We start from the raw sequence: 19,573 nt of genomic DNA, 5'->3' as shown, positions 1-19,573 counted from the left end.
AACGCACAAACAAGGGCAATAGTCAGGGATATAGCTGAAATATTATACAAGGTATCTGTAGAATCAATTCTCCTAGACACATAAGCTACAAGGAGCTGCTTCTGCTAAAATCAATTCTAGACTTCAAAATCGATTTCCCATTACGTGACCGAAACAACATGCTAACCCAAAAAACTCATGTTTAGCCTTCTAGACATGCTTTTTGTTTCCCCTCAACGTGGAACCAAACAAGTGCTTACTAACTTTAGAGTGAGAAAGTTACATTACTTTGGGTTATTTTCGACTGTTAGATCAATCACATGTTTTAGATCTTAGTACAAAAAAAGGAGACTTGATTCCTAAACACGTATTGTTCCTCGACCTACTTCCTCAATCCATTATCGTCCTACTAAAAATTGTTCGATCGCCACTATCGTCTAACATTCAGCCTCCGTTCCAAGATGGCGCTGACAATCGGAACAATGGTAGATGGAACGATGTTGGATTGTTGTAATGGTTTGAGGAATAACAGGGTTTGAACGTCCATTCAACTTTTACGATCCAATACCGATTTCTAATTTTTTTTTTTTTAAAGAAATAAATACCTTAGAAACATATCAAGATCAACATCGTCGAAAATAGAATAAACAAAAGACAAAAGTATGTATCTTTCCTGCTCTTAATTAAAGTTGGCTAATCCCTATCCGATTAATGACGCATTGACAGAAATATCTGGCATTCAAACTATCTAAAAATGGAGAATTCTACGGTACAGTCACCCAAATGACTTTTCCAATAAAGTCAAACATTTTAAATCAGTTTGTGGAAAACCGGCTTTAAAAGTCTAAATAAAAATGGAATTTATTAAAGGACCAACAGGGAAATGTATTTTACAACCCTTTATATTATGTCCAAACTATCAAGATATTACACTAGTTAAAGCACAAATTAGATGGTGCAATACAACGGCTGAATATTTTTTAGATAAATATTTATATGAAAGCCATGAAAATATAGATCATTTTTTATATAATGAATATAAAGGATTAGCTCAAGATTTAAGGAATAAACTTAAAGAATTAGCTAGATGAGTGAAGAAAATAATACCCTCACAACTAGAGTTAAAGCTTTGCTTGACGAAACCAAGAAATTAAATGAGAGATTTGAAAGACAGATTTCTTTTCTTGAAACCTTACCTCAAATCTATAAACAAAATAATTTGTTTACAAAAGATTATGAGCAAGGATTAGAAAGACCCCATGAAACTTGGGTAAATATGGAAAAAGATTTTCCGTGTTACAATAAAAATGAGAATAATAAATATCCTCATATATATCATTCTTTTAATCCTCAGTTAAACAATATCACTGATATGATTAATTATCTAATAAAAAACTGTTGTAAACAACATCTTTCTCTTCAAGAAGGGGGGAAGAATAAGGAAAAAATCGAAATCGAAGAAAAAACCTTATTTGCTAATTATAAAAGATGAGTATAGAAGAAAACATAGAGTATCAACTCGAAAAATTAGATCAACTTATGGCTACTTTAGACATAAGTGAAAAAGATTCCATTAAGGAAGAACCTGAACCTAAAGATCTAGAAGATTTTGTCTACGACTTTAGTTCTGATGATGATTCAAAAGACGATGGAAATTTCGTTAAAATAGAACAATTAGAAATGGGCGAAAGCTCAGGAACAAAAAGAGGACCCTCTTATAATTGGAATGCAGAATTCCATAGGGAATTTTCCCAAGCTAAATACCAAAAAATTCCTATGAGTTATATTCCCAAACATAGTGTAAACGATGGAAGTGGAATTTTAAATATTGATTGTGTTGACAATCTTGTCCAAGCCATAAGAAGTTGGTATAATAAAAATACTATCCAGATACAGTTAGATAGTGACTTAAAAGGTCTAAGCCCAAAACAAATTTTTAATTATCTTTTGTGTAGAACAGAAGGTAATGCATATAAATTTCTGGCCGAAAAACCTGAAGAAGAACAAACTGCAGAAAACAGTATGGGAATGATCAATAAAATCTTTGAATGGCTTTTAAATGAATTCAAAGGATGGCAAGATACGGTAGACTCAAATACCGCCTTTAACACTGAAAAATTATGGAGAATAATGAATTTATCCATATGTAATCCTTGTTACATAGAAAATTATATTTGTGAATTTTCACAATTATATTATGATTTAAATAAAGACACTAGAGAAAACCAAAAGGTTGTCGAATTATTTTACCAAAAATTACCTATGTCTATGTCCCAAATAATTCAAAACGAATTTAACAATGCAGTATCCTCAGGAACGGTTAAAGATACTTTAGGAGCTAGAATTTCTATCCTTAGAAATTGGATGCAAGAACAATGCCTAAAGAAACAATCAAAACGAGATGCACGAATAGGTTTGTGCTGCGATAGAATCCAAGGAAAAATTGGAGCATATGGTTGTGAAAAAACTAGGAAAAGAAGAAAATATCCTAGAAGAAAGAAATTTAAAAGATTTTCCTATGATAAAAAGAAACATAGGAAGAAAAGATTCTATAGAAGAAAAAGGGAGTACCCTAGAAAAAATAAAACCTGTCCTAAAGGTAAAAAATCATGCACATGTTGGCTATGCCATGAAACAGGACATTATGCTAATGAATGTCCAAAGAAAGTTTCTAAAGAAAAGAAACAAGTTTTAAACATGATCTATAGAATAGGTTATGAACCAGTAGAATCAGACTCAGATTCTGATTGGGAGCAACAAAGCTTCTATGAACTTTGTACAGATTCCGAAGATGAGCAAAACCAAGATTTTGAGTAAAGGAAACCCTAGTGCTACCTTTATTAAAATAAAACTTCGTAAGAAGGAGATTTTAGCCTATTTAGATACAGGTGCAACATTATGTTTTGGAAAACGAAACATATCAAGAAATTGGGAAAGATTAGGAAAACCCAAAGAAATAATTGTTGCAGATAAGTCAAAACATCAAATATGGTTTGTTTTGAAAAATATCTCAATTACTATAGAAGGTCATGAATTCTTCATACCAACAATTTATCTCCATGATTCAGGATTAGATTTAATCATTGGAAATAACTTTTTAAAGTTATATGCACCGTTTGTGCAAAATGTTAAAACTATTTCTTTACTTTGGAAAAATTTAGCAAACCCCAAAGAAAAGACAAAAGTTATAACAACAAAAATTATAACTAGAAATGAGATTATTCAATTAATTTCTGAAAATCTTATAAACCTAAAGAGTATTTGGGAAGAAGGTAAATTATTTTTAAATCTTGAAGAAATAGAACAAAAACTTGATGCTGTATGTTCAGAAGATCCTTTGGATAATCTGAAAAATACAAATCATGAACTTGTTACCATCAAATTACTAGATCCTAATAAGGAGATTAATGTAAAGTATAAAATGCCTTATTCAGTACAAGATAAGTTAGAATTTCAAAAGGATATAAAAGAACTTCAAGAAAAGAAGTTAATTACTCCATCTGCAAGTCCACATTCAGCACCCGCTTTTTATGTGACAAATCACAATGAAATAAAAAGAGGAAAAGCTAGAATGGTGATAAATTATAAGAAACTCAATGATGCTACAATAGGAGATTCTTATAAATTACCACGAAAGGATTATATTTTGCAAAAAATAAAAGGATGTGATTGGTTTTCATCTTTTGATGCAAAATCAGGATACTATCAAATCAGACTTTCAGAAGGAACTAAGCCTTTAACAGCTTTTTCATGTCCACAAGGACACTATCAATGGAATGTTCTTCCATTTGGACTAAAACAAGCACCATCTATATACCAAAGATTTATGGATAATGCTCTTAGAGGATTAGAACATATATGTTTGGCATATATTGATGATATTTTAGTTTTTACAAAAGGAACTAAAGAACAACATCTTAAAGATGTAGAAATTGTTTTAAATAGAATTTCAGAAAAGGGAATTGTTATTTCAAAAAAGAAATCACAATTAGCCAAAAAGGAAATCGAGTATTTAGGCCTTATTTTTAAAGAAAATGGCACCCTCGATTTATCTCCACATGTTCAGGAAAAGATTCAAGCTTTCCCTGATGAATTGAAAGATCGAAAACAAATTCAAAGATTTTTAGGATGTTTGAATTATATTGCCAATGAAGGATTTTTCAAAAACTTGGCAACTGAAAGAAAGATTTTACAGAAAAAGATATCTGAGAAAGTTCCATGGTCATGGACTGAACAAGATACTCTAACTGTAAAAACTATTAAAAGAAAAATTAAAGTTTTACCCAGCTTATACAATCCAACAGAAAACGATTTTTTAATTGTTGAGATTGATGCTGATAAAACAACCTGGGCAGGTTGTATGAGAGCTCTACCTAATGGTAAAGCGATACTGAATCTTGATGATTCGGGAAACTATGTTGGTGATGTAACCCATCAACAAGGAATGAAAGATACTGGAGCAACCCAGTACGCTAAGTCTAGTAGCTCGAAAGAGAAATTGGACAAACTCTCTGATTCATCAGAAAAATTAGTATCAAAAGATACTAAGATTGATTATTCTTATGAAAATATTAAAAATAAGATAAAAGATGAAGATCTTTTACTTTGTAAATATGTTTCAGGATCATTTACAGATACCGAAACAAGATATCCAATTCATGAATTAGAAACATTGAGTTGTGTTAAAGTTTTAACAAAATGGCAAATGGAATTAATTCCAACCAGATTTTTACTAAGAACAGATTCCAAATATGTAACTGGATTTTGGAAATATGACCTTCGCGTCAATTACAAATATGGAAGACTTGTAAGATGGCAGATGAAACTCCAACCGTTTCACCCATATATTGAATATATAAAATCTGAAAAGAATTGCTTTGCAGATGCATTGACAAGAGAATGGAAGCAGCTATAAAGACATTACAGAATTCTCTCAGGCAAAAGCAGGAGCAAATTGCCTCTGCAAAAAATCGTCTAGAAACTCTTCTTTCTGAAGAGGGGGAGATGATATTAACAATTCAAAACCTTGAAAAACTATGCAAAAAAGAAACATCAACAGTTTCAGAATCCAAAAATACTGAAAACTGGGATCTGCTAGGTCAAGATTCTGGAAAATTCAACTACTATGTAAAATACTCAGCTCCAAAAGAGTCAAACATCCCAATTGAGTCAATAGAACCAAAAGGATGGAAATCCCCAACAACTGTCCTTGCAGATTTACCAAAAACATCTTGGGCTGATAAAGTCGAAGAAGATGAAAGAAAAAATGGAAAAGAAAAAGAACCCATTAATCAACAAACAAGCCAAAAAATTGACAGTCAACTTGGAGGCAAAAAGAAAGCTTATGTAATTTTTGATGGACCTATGAAAGGTATCTACCAAAACTGGGAAACCACAAAGTTACATACAAACGGCAAAAATGTCAGATACAAAGGATATGAGACCCTTGAAGAAGCAAAAACAGCCTACAACACTGTTTACAAGGAGGTTGCAACAGCAAACAATATAGTCCAGCCATCAAAAATGGAGACTAAGAAGAAAATATCTGTAGATAGAATTATCTATGGAGAAAGCAAATTTGTTAAAGAAGTCACCATTGGAGACTACTACAAAAACTGGAGATGGTTAACCAACTACTCAGAAGAATTAAAAACAGAATGTTTTTATCCTAGCAACAACGGGATAGAAGTAAAAGCTGTAACAGTCCCAGGCGTAGGAAAAGAATTAGTCAGATCATTCTATGATTGTGGAATGATTAAAACAATGTATCTTCAAGAAGATGCAGGAAGAAAAATTCATGAACTAGAACTTCTTCCAAAAGATATAGGCGAAATCGCTTATAAGTTCAACAATAGCTTCGCAAAAGGTAAAGAGTTCTTTTTATCTTTTACTTCAACTTATCCATGGTTTGAAGACGATGAAGTTATTAAAGCCAAACACTTAATCAAGATTGGCATTTCAAATCATTCATATCCAACAAATGATGGAAGAGATGTAGATCCAAGACCAGAGTGTTTTCTGCATCAAATGGAAAAATTCTACGACACTCTCATCAGATTTGGAGTAAAATTACCAAACTTCAGGGTAATTACTGCAAAAGAAAGTTTTCTAGTCTATAGTGATTCAAGGAAACAAGCAAAAGAAGAGCATCTTCAACAAATCCTAAAGTTTGAAGAAAACTTTAGTGGACTTGAAGCAGACTTGGACCGTCTACCCGACCCAATCCAACAGGAGTGCTGCCGACACTTTCAAAAATACAAAGGACACCAATGCAAGTGGTGCGCAAAGGACATGAAAAACGTGGCCGACAAAGAATCGTTGTATGACAGTGACATATCACCAAATAACGAAGAAAATGTAGAAAGTTAGTGGGCATGGGACCCATTTAGAGATAAGCCTTATCTCTAAGGCAATTATGTAACATATTTTTCTACGTTTTCTTTTTCTTTTTGTCTTGTCATTGCTTTTGTGTGCTGTAAAGGAAAGGGACGTTGTGCCAACTATGAAGGCCAACTTGTGAGTCTCTCATCCTATAAATAAGAGCCTTGAAGCTCATTTGTATTCACCATGTTTTGAAGCAATATAAGTTATATCGTTTGATATGAGCTTGCCTCTTAGTTTTAAGAACTAGTGGTCCTATAGTGGTAAAACACTATAGTTGAGAATTCTTGAGGTAATACTCTGGAGGAATTCGCCCTGAGTTGGGATAAACTCAACACAAGCAGAAAAAACTGCTGAAGAAGATCAGATTGCTGAAGCAAAACAACCCATATTTCTGAAGAAAAATCAGGTATGAATTTATCAAGAATTATTATAAAATATGTCTGAAGTTTCATATTTTGAAGGAACATCTAGTTATCATGCTGATAGCATAATAGATAATAAAATTGAAGAAGCAGATTTGTCTTTAACTGCTGAAGAAAATTTTAAAAGAAAGTTTAGTAAACTTAAGGAATTTCTGTCAAGAAAAAATATTCTAAAATTCGGAATAATGGTAGGAGAGGAAGCAATTCCAATTGAAACAACTAATGGAAAAATAGTTATATCAACTATAGATAAACAACAAATCGATAAAAGACTTGGAAAATTTTCTGAGAACGAGAGAAAAAAGATTGGTTATATTCATATATCAACCATTCAAATTCTAATCAAAAGTACCTTCATGAAAGGTATTGATTCACCTCTAGAAATAGCTCTAGAAGATTCTAGAATTAGAAATAAAAAACAAGCAGTAATTGCAAAAGGAAATTGTAATCTAAAATATGGAAAGATAAAATTTGATATAAATTTACAGATGGGATTATCCCTAAAAGATATAGATTTGAATAAATCTATAGTTTTTCATTATAAACTAAAAGATTCAACATTTATGAAAGAAGGTAATCATCCTTTTACAATTTACTACAGAATTAATTATGCTTTGAGTAATTCACATCATAGCATAGAATTCATAGGAAAAGAAACAATTCATATTGATGAATTATTTACACCATTAATTACTTTGGAAACACCAATATTTAAAGATATCACGAGAAATAGTTTTTCTTTGATAGAAGCAGAAAAGAATATGTTTGAAGAAACAGAAAAACCGTTGTTTAGAAGCCAAAGTCTTCGAATAACATCACCGAACAAAGATCAAAGAGATTTTAGCAAATCATTAAGTTCTCAAACTATATTTGAAGATGATACTTCATCCTCATTCGAACCACCTAGAAAGGATTTTGAAATAAGTAGAGAAAAAGAGCTTAAGGATCTTCATGATTCTATAAAAACTCTATCGACACAGGTTAATAAGATTAATCAAAGACTATAAAAGGTCAAAATGCCTGGATTAAATCTAAAAACAGAGTTACAACTCTATAAGCAAAAACTAGAAAATATAATTTCTGAAATAAATTATCAAAATACAAGAATTATGTTAAATCAAATTCTTTTTGCTTCACAAGATTTAATAATCTACCATGTAGATTCTATTTCTAAGTTATTAGAAGAAATAGAAGATTTGAATACTCTTACAAGTATTCAGCAAGAAAAAGCAAAAATGCTTTTAGAACCCTTTCAAGGTTTAGCAAAAATCGAAAAAATGTTAAAACAAATAAAAACTGATCAAATGTTAGAACAAGAAAACCTCCGCTGGAGAATCAACAATTAGATATGCCTGGACTAGATCTTATAACAGAATTAAGACTCTTCAAGAAAAGGCTAGAAGACATAGTCTCTGAAATAGAATTGTATTATGAAAGAATTGTTTTTAAACAAACTCTTTACAATTCTAGAGAATTTGTTATATATCATATAGAATATATTGAAGATCTATTAAGAGATACAGAAGATTTAGAAAATCTTACTCAGATACAAAAACAAAGAGCTAAAACACTCTTAAAACCTTTTCAAGGGTTATTTAAAATCGAACAAATGTTAAAAGAAGTTCGTGAAAATTCCGCTGAAAACCCCACTCCAAACCTGGTATCAGAGCAGGAAACACAATCCTAAGGGATAAATATGAAAATAAAAATAAAAAAGAAATTAAAAAATATTTTTTATATAAAACAAAAGCTTTTTAAAATCGTTTTTCCAAATAACCGATTTAAAAAGACATCCACGTGGCACTCTCCCATTAAGCCACATAAGCGACTTTTCCAGAAAAGTCATAAAAACAACTGCACCATAGCAGTCCCCTCTAAAAATACCCAAAAAATGGTTTCCTCTTTTGGCTATTAAGAATTGTTTACTTCCCTATACGTAAATTTTCATTGATAAGTAACATATAAATATCAACGAAGAACAAATTAAAAGAGTTAATATTCCTAGATTTAAGCATATCACATGTGCATGTCTATCATTGCTTTTCCACCAACTAATCAAGCATGGAGAAGCTTCTATAAATTTAAATCAAATATTAACAGAATTAATGTAGATGACCATTTAACTCATTTTACTAGAAAGATATATAAATAGTATAATTCTATCTCTTCTAATAATTCTTTTCTTACCGCACAGAAGATAAAATGCAAAAAACTGAAGGTCGTACAAGAAAAATTAGAGAGAAAATATGTAGAAAATAATAGAAAACCGAGTAATGGCAAAGAAGAGAGAATGGATGGATGAATGAATGGAAACACTAAGGAGCAGGCTAACTCAATTTATAGACAAGAAACTAATTATATTAATTATTACATAATAGTCATAATAAAATTACTTGCGCTCCAAGTAATAGTCTTTAGGGTTCTATTCTATACTATAAGCTTCTGCATGGCCATAGCATGTTATGATGCACGTGCGTTTTAGCTATATATAATGTTGTAATCATTGACCCTTCACAATAATAGAATCATATTTTCCTTTTCATAATATGGTATCAGATTTTCCCTCAAGGGAAAGTTTGTTACGATCCTCGTAACCGTTTTCGTTGTGCCTTGTAGATGAAGTTTCTTTGAATCTTCATCTTCTTCCTCTGATTTTCTGCCATTTTCGTTGCTTCAATTGCAACGATTCTTGTTGATTCTTCCTAATTCTTGATGTTTTGTGAAGAAGCTTCTTGTTCTTCTTCCTCCTTGAGTTGATTTTACTCTGTTTTCTTGATTCGTGGTTTCGCCATTGGAGCACCTTCGTCTTCTACCTTTTTTCGTTCAATTTTCAATTACTCTGTTTCATTATGGTTCGCAATAACAATCAGCAACAACAATCGGATTCTGAATCCGCTTATTTTGTTCATCCCAGCGAAGGACCAAATTCTGTTATTGTTTTACCAAAGTTCAATGGTTCTAACTACCTTTCATGGAGCTGTTCTATGCAACGCGCTTTAGGAGCTAAGAACAAGCTTCCTTTCATCAATGGAACCTTACCTGAACCTGATCATGCTGATCTGAACCGCAATGCATGGGAACGTTGCAATCACCTAGTTCATTCATGGCTTATAAACTCGGTTTCAGACTCAATTGCACAAACACTTGTCTTTCATGACAATGCTTTTGAGGTTTGGGAAGATTTGAAGGAGCGATTCTCCAAAGTTGATAGAATTCGCATTGCTCAATTGAGATCCTCTTTGCACACACTCAAGCAGGGTACCAAATCTGTCTTGGATTATTTCACAGAGATGAAAGCTGTAACACCCATACTAGACGTATCTAGAAAGTCTAGCATGTGTATTAGTTTAGTACTGGATACAATAAAAATTTACAACATAAAAACTTCGAATGAACATTATATACAACAAATGCGTTCGTACAATAAATTACAACTCAAATTTTCTAAAATATGACATATGCATCCTTGAACATCCATGCCATGCTGCAGCTGGTACGAACGAACACTTGCTGAAACATCCATCCGGCTACTAGCTTGCTAAACCATCCTGATATCTGAAACAAATAAGGATTGGGATGAGACATAATGTCTCAGTGAGTTCCACCTAACCCTAGGCTATAGGCAACCTCGGGGAAACCTACGGTCACCACGTGTCTACCATACAACCTGCCGGTTGATTATACGTGTGTGGGGACTTGCTTTCTTAGACGACGGTGCTTGCTAGGGTCGTCTTAATATTCTTAACTTGTTATAGGCTTCTCTGCTATACGTGTCATGGCGGTGAAGGGGGAACTAAAACCGCATTGCCAAGAATACATTCTAAGCATCAAGGCTCTCTTATAACTCTATCATGACACGATTCTAAACCGGACGATTAGGGGTAACCTAAGATCGTCGTCGGCAAATCTTTCTTTAATTGCTTCTACTTGCTTAATATGTTGTATCTACAACATATCATCTCTTATCACCTAAGTGATTCTTGCTATTCTACTACTTCTTGACGAACTACGCCAAGTCTCTACTTGTTCTTGACGATCTACGTCAAGGCTCTATGACATAACATAAACATGAATGATAAATATGCATAGTCAGCTTCATTGATTATGTTAGCGTGTAACAAACATCTTATCTGAGTTCATTTTACGGATTAGTTCCGAGTGGAGTAACCCCGAAAGTTCATCCCTTACTACCGGTGAAAATGCTTTGCAATAGCGCACCGGACTCCCTTAGTGAACGTGCGGGTCCCTTACGGCTTGCCCCATTCCCCTAGGAGAACCTTTTATATCCAACCTTGGAAGGTATATAAAAGACACGACACTTTAACTTAGTGAAATGCGGCTCCCTTTCGGCTTAACCATTCCCCCCCCCCCCTTGGGGAACCCCTTGAACCCAACCTTGGAAGGAATTCAAGAGACATAACACTCTTATTATAATCTTGGTCTTATGCATGTATAAAGGTTAAACCTAATCATACTAACTCTTTTACCTCGGATCCTTGAACGATCCCACTAGAGGTAAACTAAAGGCTTGCTCAACTTACTTCGTGAATGAATATGAAATCGATTCACGTCTTGCCATAGTCGTATGGCTCTTACTTCTTTAAGAAGATAATACTCTTAAACATATGCGAAAAGCTTAAACTTCGCATCTTATCATTCTAGGGATCTTGCTAACTTGCTAGTTCTCGACAACTATGTCGAGGCTCTAGTTTTTCCTTACTTAATGAGTAATTTACTACCCGATTCCTGACATGATTCTCTCGTATACCATGCCTTACTAACATGCATAATACTTGCCTCTTTAACATAAGAATCTTGCTTCCCTTGATCATCATTTGGGACCTTGGTTTGAGGGGTTTACATTCGTAAAAAGACATCACGGAGAAAACCGCATCGCGAATCCCCATGCCTACCTAAAGCGAGCAAAACAAAGAGATTTCTCCCTGTCTTACTCGCCTAGGCGAGTAGATTTGCTGGGGAGGCGAGCAGGACCCCCCTTTCGGAGTTCTAGCTCGCCGTGGCGAGTAATAGCTCGCCGTGGCGAGTTAGGACAGTCCAGAACACTTAATAATGGTATTTTTGACCCAAAAACCTCAAACCAAGTGTCTCTATGTGTTATAGAACATATTTGATCATTGGAAACTTATAAAACATTCATATGGTAAGAATTAACACGTATAGCATGCATGGCATAAAAAAAGGGGCAACTAGTCTAACACTTGAACCCTAGAATTTCATATTACTCATAATATACATACATGGCATAATCATAATCCCAAAGGGTGGGAAGTCTATCTATGGAACTCACCTAAACCAAGTTCTTGAAGCATCACCATGTGCCAAGCCCAATCATGCCAAAACCCTAGCCTTGCTCCACTTGCTTCCTTTGTCCAAAACTTTCTATCTTGATGCTTTTCTTGCAATCTAAGACATCATGATACTTGATTGATCATGAAGAAACCATACTTGAACTTACTCACCAACAAACCCTAATTCTTGCTTCTTAGCTCATAGTTGTTTCTTGCTTGTTTCACCAATCCCATGAAGCATAATCAACATAAGTTCCCAAACCAACAATCTAAAGCCTCAACTTCTTGATCAAGATCAAACCCTAGATTTTAGATCTCTTCTTGAAAGGAGGAAAGGAAAAATCAAAGAAGACCAAGCTTCCCCAAGTTAGAGGATCATGAAGGAACAAGAAAACATGCTTGGTATAGAAGGAGAATTAGAGAAGAATTGAAGAAAGAAAGAGAGAAGGGCGTGGGAGAAGAGAAGGAGAGGGAAAGAGAAACTCTTGCCAACATAGAAAGAGAGAGAAAAGGATAAGGGTTATGAGATATTTTCCTCCCAAAACAATATAAATATCCTTTCCACATGAATTTACCATTTTGCCCTTGCCTTGGACGTGTTTAAAACAACTCTGATATTTTTCCAGTATTATGCTGACATGTCATAAATTATTAACCATAAACTTACTTCCCATGAATTAATTCCTCTGACACGATCACGGGTAATATTTCCATTAGCTGATGAGCGGGATGTTACACTCTACCCCCCTTAAAGAAATTTCGTCCTCGAAATTTAGAGATCAACTACCAATCCTCATGATAAAAACTTATCATCTATGGTCTGAACCACTCATTTTCTAGTCATACATATTCAAAGGGTTCTTCGTATCAGGTCCTCATCTTGTTTCTTAACCCACATGCAACTGAACATAGCCTTCTTGATCTTAATATCACTCAAAATTTAGAGCTAACCGGTTACATTATGATTTATAATATTCCTTGCTACACACAGACTTGTCGTCTTGGACTCGTACTTTACCCGCTTAACATAAACCATTCATAAAAGGTATCTTAACATAAACATGAACGCTCAGGATTTTCCCTTTTAACTGGAATCCTACTGGAAACCAGGTTTGCCCTGCAGTGCTTACTTGCAACATTTAAACATCCTTTCATGCATACATAATCTTATCGGGTAAACATATACTTCATGCATCAATTTACTTACTGTACCTTAAGACGCATGCCTCTCACATGCATTACTCATATAAATGGTTCCATGAATCTCTTATCTCTTTTCAGAGCCTTAGGAAACCTTCTGATTTCGTTGCAATCTCATTGCATCTTATCACACCCGTGCTAAGGGGTAACTCATATTTCTTGACATCAAGATGTGTAATTAACAATACCGTTCATCTGACAATTAATCACTAACATCGTGGTTCACACGCTCTTGAAACTTTCTCGCAAATCTACTTGCTCATACATCAAACATTCTTAACACATTTCCATGCATCCTGTAGGATATGGGCTTCATGCGAACATTGTCGTTTCCACAACGTGTGCATACTTTCAAGTGCCGTCTCTTGTTAAATGATAACGATACATGTTCTAGCATCTTTCTTGAAGGAATTTTCTTAAGCTCTGGTATTCGGGTTCTTGGAACGAATAAATACATGACCAAAAAGATTTGATCATTTCCAAAACTGAATTTGTAATGGTACCACAGAACCACCGGACGAGTTTCTATATTTTGAAAAAAAGAATTTAACAACTCGCCCAAACTTGTCCACGACAAGTTGGTCCTGAAGCTTGTACGTCTTAAGAGAGTTTACTTACGACGTATCTTATCAGTTTCAAAAATGTAAAATTCCATGAGTTTGAAAATAAGCATCGTTCCCAAGTTCCTTAATACCAAGATTAACTTTTAGAAGTTATAAATTCATAACTCGACACGTCTTAACAAGTATCGTTTCATTCAACAAGTAGTGCATACGAAAGTATGATCCTCTTTGAACAAAACTTGAGAGTCGCATCTCCCTACACTTATCATGCTTAAACTTCGAAGGTGGATTCTTCTTTTTAACCGATATACATACTCTTATCACATCGAGAACTCTTTGCTTACCTTACTATGCTTCTTGTTAAACTTGTGTTACCAACTGAAAATCCTCATGTTGATTCATACTTACTAAATTTCCATGTTCCGCGATTACCGTTTAACTTTTGCGGCACTACTCTGATTCCCACCGGTTGGCTTAAACCATTAATCTAATCTGTTAGAGCGTTTGAGACCTCAATTCATGCTTATCACTTGAATGTTTACTTCTTGAACTATCCTCAAAATCTTTCATGGTGCAACCAACATCACAACCTTACACTTGTCTTGTAATTTTAAAACTTGTGATAACTTATCTTATGCTCATAATACTTGACTTGGGGTAAAACTTACATCTTTGCTGATTGGATTTTCCTGCTGTGGTATACATAACATACATTAAACTTGATTTCCGAGTAAACTCAAATCCCTTTGACCAACTCGTCTTGTACTTGAACGTATCTTTCTTAAACATTTAACCTTTGCATCCTCACTTACTATATTTTGCTTAATCATACTAATGCTTGCTCGTTGATTTTTCTTTTAAAGGAAACTTTGTAAACTAGCGCACGGGTCATTGACGTTGGTGATTTTCTACTATATACAAATACTGAGTTTAGGCCCCGGTTGATACTCTAAAATCATAGAACGAGTTGATAACACATACGTGTCATCAAATCTAGATTTTAATGAGTCTAGCTCGCTCTACGAGTATCGTAGCAAACCGGTTCCTAGGAAATCTCATGAATTTTCAAAATGTCAACTTCAATCACCCCTACGCATAAATCTTTCTAAAATTATTTAAAATTTATGATTCCACATCGTATCGAGCCTTGGCAAGTCAATTAAGCAAAACATAGGTTCGAGAGGTACGTCATAATTCCACATAATCTGTGAACCTTGCGCTGCTTTAACTTCTTACTTCATACCTCATACATAAACGTTTGTGACTTTCCTTCTAGATACCGGAACTTCTATACTCTTGATCTTGGCTCGTTCTTGATTCTTAACACATTAACTTCCAAAGCTACCTTAAACCGTATCGATTTCGTTGATGGTTGCCCATGCCTTTTTCCTTGAAAATCTTAAGATATGATATGCAGTCGTTACTTGATGTCATAAAAAGGTTTTCGTTGCATGAAAAATATTATGAAAACAACCCTCCAATAGTCAACGAAACCCTGGAGATGAATTAACGGTTTTTAGGAAATATGAAATCTCATTCCAGGTTCGCTATTGGCGAGTTTCTTCAGTTCAATTATCCCAAAGGTATACTTTACATACAATTATCATTTCTCAAGTAATCCAATGCACATCAGTCACTCCTACGTTCATAAAATACTTTATCGTCTATGCATGGCAAGCATCAACCTAATTCGATACAATGTTCGGTATGTTGGAAATTAATGCCTTAATCCTGATAACATAAAACTTTCTCTTGAATCCTTAACTTCGTTCACATATAATACTATTCCTGAGAGCCCGCTGACTCCGTCAACATACGTCGACTTCTAACTATCTTGTAACCTTATACAGACATTCCAAAATATCATAAACCCGTTCTAACAACCACTCCTTCCGAAATCTTCGGTCATGCTTAGATACATATATCCAACTTCTTCAATTACGGGTACATGAAGTATTGCTAACATCTTACCCGACATGGTCGGAACGTTCCTTCTTAACATATCTTACATTCCCGGTGGATTCACACTTCTACTTGATTAGTTCACCGGCCACCTTTTGGCACGATCGAACTTCTTCATCACATACTTCGTTCCTCCTGGGTCCTATTCAGCTCTCAGGCATCTGTTCTAATCGTTAAATGCTAAATTGAGTTGATCAGGCTCAACTAACATCAACAAATAGAACATTTACCCGGAACCCAATGGTCCCACTTCCTTTGTTGTAATTTAATGATCCAAGGCACGGTCTGAATCGACCTGCTCTGATACCAATTGTAACACCCATACTAGACGTATCTAGAAAGTCTAGCATGTGTATTAGTTTAGTACTGGATACAATAAAAATTTACAACATAAAAACTTCGAATGAACATTATATACAACAAATGCGTTCGTACAATAAATTACAACTCAAATTTTCTAAAATATGACATATGCATCCTTGAACATCCATGCCATGCTGCAGCTGGTACGAACGAACACTTGCTGAAACATCCATCCGGCTACTAGCTTGCTAAACCATCCTGATATCTGAAACAAATAAGGATTGGGATGAGACATAATGTCTCAGTGAGTTCCACCTAACCCTAGGCTATAGGCAACCTCGGGGAAACCTACGGTCACCACGTGTCTACCATACAACCTGCCGGTTGATTATACGTGTGTGGGGACTTGCTTTCTTAGACGACGGTGCTTGCTAGGGTCGTCTTAATATTCTTAACTTGTTATAGGCTTCTCTGCTATATGTGTCATGGCGGTGAAGGGGGAACTAAAACCGCATTGCCAAGAATACATTCTAAGCATCAAGGCTCTCTTATAACTCTATCATGACACGATTCTAAACCGGACGATTAGGGGTAACCTAAGATCGTCGTCGGCAAATCTTTCTTTAATTGCTTCTACTTGCTTAATATGTTGTATCTACAACATATCATCTCTTATCACCTAAGTGATTCTTGCTATTCTACTACTTCTTGACGAACTACGCCAAGTCTCTACTTGTTCTTGACGATCTACGTCAAGGCTCTATGACATAACATAAACATGAATGATAAATATGCATAGTCAGCTTCATTGATTATGTTAGCGTGTAACAAACATCTTATCTGAGTTCATTTTACGGATTAGTTCCGAGTGGAGTAACCCCGAAAGTTCATCCCTTACTACCGGTGAAAATGCTTTGCAATAGCGCACCGGACTCCCTTAGTGAACGTGCGGGTCCCTTACGGCTTGCCCCATTCCCCTAGGAGAACCTTTTATATCCAACCTTGGAAGGTATATAAAAGACACGACACTTTAACTTAGTGAAATGCGGCTCCCTTTCGGCTTAACCATTCCCCCCCCCCTTGGGGAACCCCTTGAACCCAACCTTGGAAGGAATTCAAGAGACATAACACTCTTATTATAATCTTGGTCTTATGCATGTATAAAGGTTAAACCTAATCATACTAACTCTTTTACCTCGGATCCTTGAACGATCCCACTAGAGGTAAACTAAAGGCTTGCTCAACTTACTTCGTGAATGAATATGAAATCGATTCACGTCTTGCCATAGTCGTATGGCTCTTACTTCTTTAAGAAGATAATACTCTTAAACATATGCGAAAAGCTTAAACTTCGCATCTTATCATTCTAGGGATCTTGCTAACTTGCTAGTTCTCGACAACTATGTCGAGGCTCTAGTTTTTCCTTACTTAATGAGTAATTTACTACCCGATTCCTGACATGATTCTCTCGTATACCATGCCTTACTAACATGCATAATACTTGCCTCTTTAACATAAGAATCTTGCTTCCCTTGATCGTCATTTGGGACCTTGGTTTGAGGGGTTTACATTCGTAAAAAGACATCACGGAGAAAACCGCATCGCGAATCCCCATGCCTACCTAAAGCGAGCAAAACAAAGAGATTTCTCCCTGTCTTACTCGCCTAGGCGAGTAGATTTGCTGGGGAGGCGAGCAGCAGCTCGCAGCTGCGAGTTGGGGGCGAGCAGGACCCCCCTTTCGGAGTTCTAGCTCGCCGTGGCGAGTTAGGACAGTCCAGAACACTTAATAATGGTATTTTTGACCCAAAAACCTCAAACCAAGTGTCTCTATGTGTTATAGAACATATTTGATCATTGGAAACTTATAAAACATTCATATGGTAAGAATTAACACGTATAGCATGCATGGCATAAAAAAAGGGGCAACTAGTCTAACACTTGAACCCTAGAATTTCATATTACTTATAATATACATACATGGCATAATCATAATCCCAAAGGGTGGGAAGTCTATCTATGGAACTCACCTAAACCAAGTTCTTGAAGCATCACCATGTGCCAAGCCCAATCATGCCAAAACCCTAGCCTTGCTCCACTTGCTTCCTTTGTCCAAAACTTTCTATCTTGATGCTTTTCTTGCAATCTAAGACATCATGATACTTGATTGATCATGAAGAAACCATACTTGAACTTACTCACCAACAAACCCTAATTCTTGCTTCTTAGCTCATAGTTGTTTCTTGCTTGTTTCACCAATCCCATGAAGCATAATCAACATAAGTTCCCAAACCAACAATCTAAAGCCTCAACTTCTTGATCAAGATCAAACCCTAGATTTTAGATCTCTTCTTGAAAGGAGGAAAGAAAAAATCAAAGAAGACCAAGCTTCCCCAAGTTAGAGGATCATGAAGGAACAAGAAAACATGCTTGGTATAGAAGGAGAATTAGAGAAGAATTGAAGAAAGAAAGAGAGAAGGGCGTGGGAGAAGAGAAGGAGAGAGAGAGAGAAACTCTTGCCAACATAGAAAGAGAGAGAAAAGGATAAGGGTTATGAGATATTTTCCTCCCAAAACAATATAAATATCCTTTCCACATGAATTTACCATTTTGCCCTTGCCTTGGACGTGTTTAAAACAACTCTGATATTTTTCCCGTATTATGCTGACATGTCATAAATTATTAACCATAAACTTACTTCCCATGAATTAATTCCTCTGACACGATCACGGGTAATATTTCCATTAGCTGATGAGCGGGATGTTACACTCTACCCCCCTTAAAGAAATTTCGTCCTCGAAATTTAGAGATCAACTACCAATTTAGAGATCAACTGCCATAAATATTTCCTCACCATTGTTGATGATCACAGTAGATTTTTGTGGATCATCTTACTTAAGACTAAATCTGAGGCCTCTCATCATATTCAAACCTTTATCAAAATGGTCCAAACCCAGTTCAATGTCACCCCTAAATGCATAAGGTCTGACAATGGTCCTGAGTTTCTCATGTCATCTTTTTATGAATCTCATGGTATTTTACACCAAAAATCTTGTGTTGAAACTCCCCAACAAAATGGGAGAGTTGAAAGAAAACATCAACACATTTTGAATGTAGGAAGAGCCCTTTTATATCAATCTAAACTTCCTGCATCCTACTGGTCCTATGCCCTATTGCATGCAGTTTTTATCATTAATAGGATCCCTACTCCTTTACTTCAGGGTCAGTCTCCCTATTATATCCTTTACAATAAACTTCCTGATATTGATACATTCAAAGTGTTTGGTTGTTTATGTCATGCATCTTCTCTTCAATCCCATAGAACCAAACTCCAACCTAGAGCCAGGAAAACTGTTTTCTTGGGCTACAAGTCAGGATACAAAGGCTTCATCCTTCTTGATATTCACTCCAGAGAAATCTTTATATCTAGGCATGTTGTTTTTCATGAATTTTT

General features: G+C 35.1%; 2 long non-coding RNA genes across 2 annotated transcripts; both read right to left on the bottom strand.

Moving 5' to 3' along the window:
- Positions 1–10,154: 10,154 nt before the first annotated feature.
- Positions 10,155–12,462, bottom strand: LOC146913728 (uncharacterized). The gene is made up of 2 exons (XR_015016427.1): positions 12,094–12,462; positions 10,155–10,340 (listed from the first exon to the last, which is right to left on the bottom strand). It is a non-coding gene; the product is annotated as an uncharacterized LOC146913728 (long non-coding RNA).
- Positions 12,463–16,201: 3,739 nt separating this feature from the next.
- LOC146913727 (uncharacterized) lies at positions 16,202–18,465 on the bottom strand. Its single transcript, XR_015016426.1, has 2 exons — positions 18,150–18,465; positions 16,202–16,387 (listed from the first exon to the last, which is right to left on the bottom strand). It is a non-coding gene; the product is annotated as an uncharacterized LOC146913727 (long non-coding RNA).
- Between the last annotated feature and the right edge of the window lie 1,108 nt (positions 18,466–19,573).

This window comes from Medicago sativa, chromosome 6 (assembly GCF_051527215.1).
Source record: "Medicago sativa cultivar Bolivia chromosome 6, Bolivia_mono, whole genome shotgun sequence".
Classification (NCBI taxonomy): Eukaryota; Viridiplantae; Streptophyta; class Magnoliopsida; order Fabales; family Fabaceae; genus Medicago; species Medicago sativa.
Note: the sequence above shows the minus strand (reverse complement) of the source record. Positions and strands in the feature narration are given on the sequence as shown.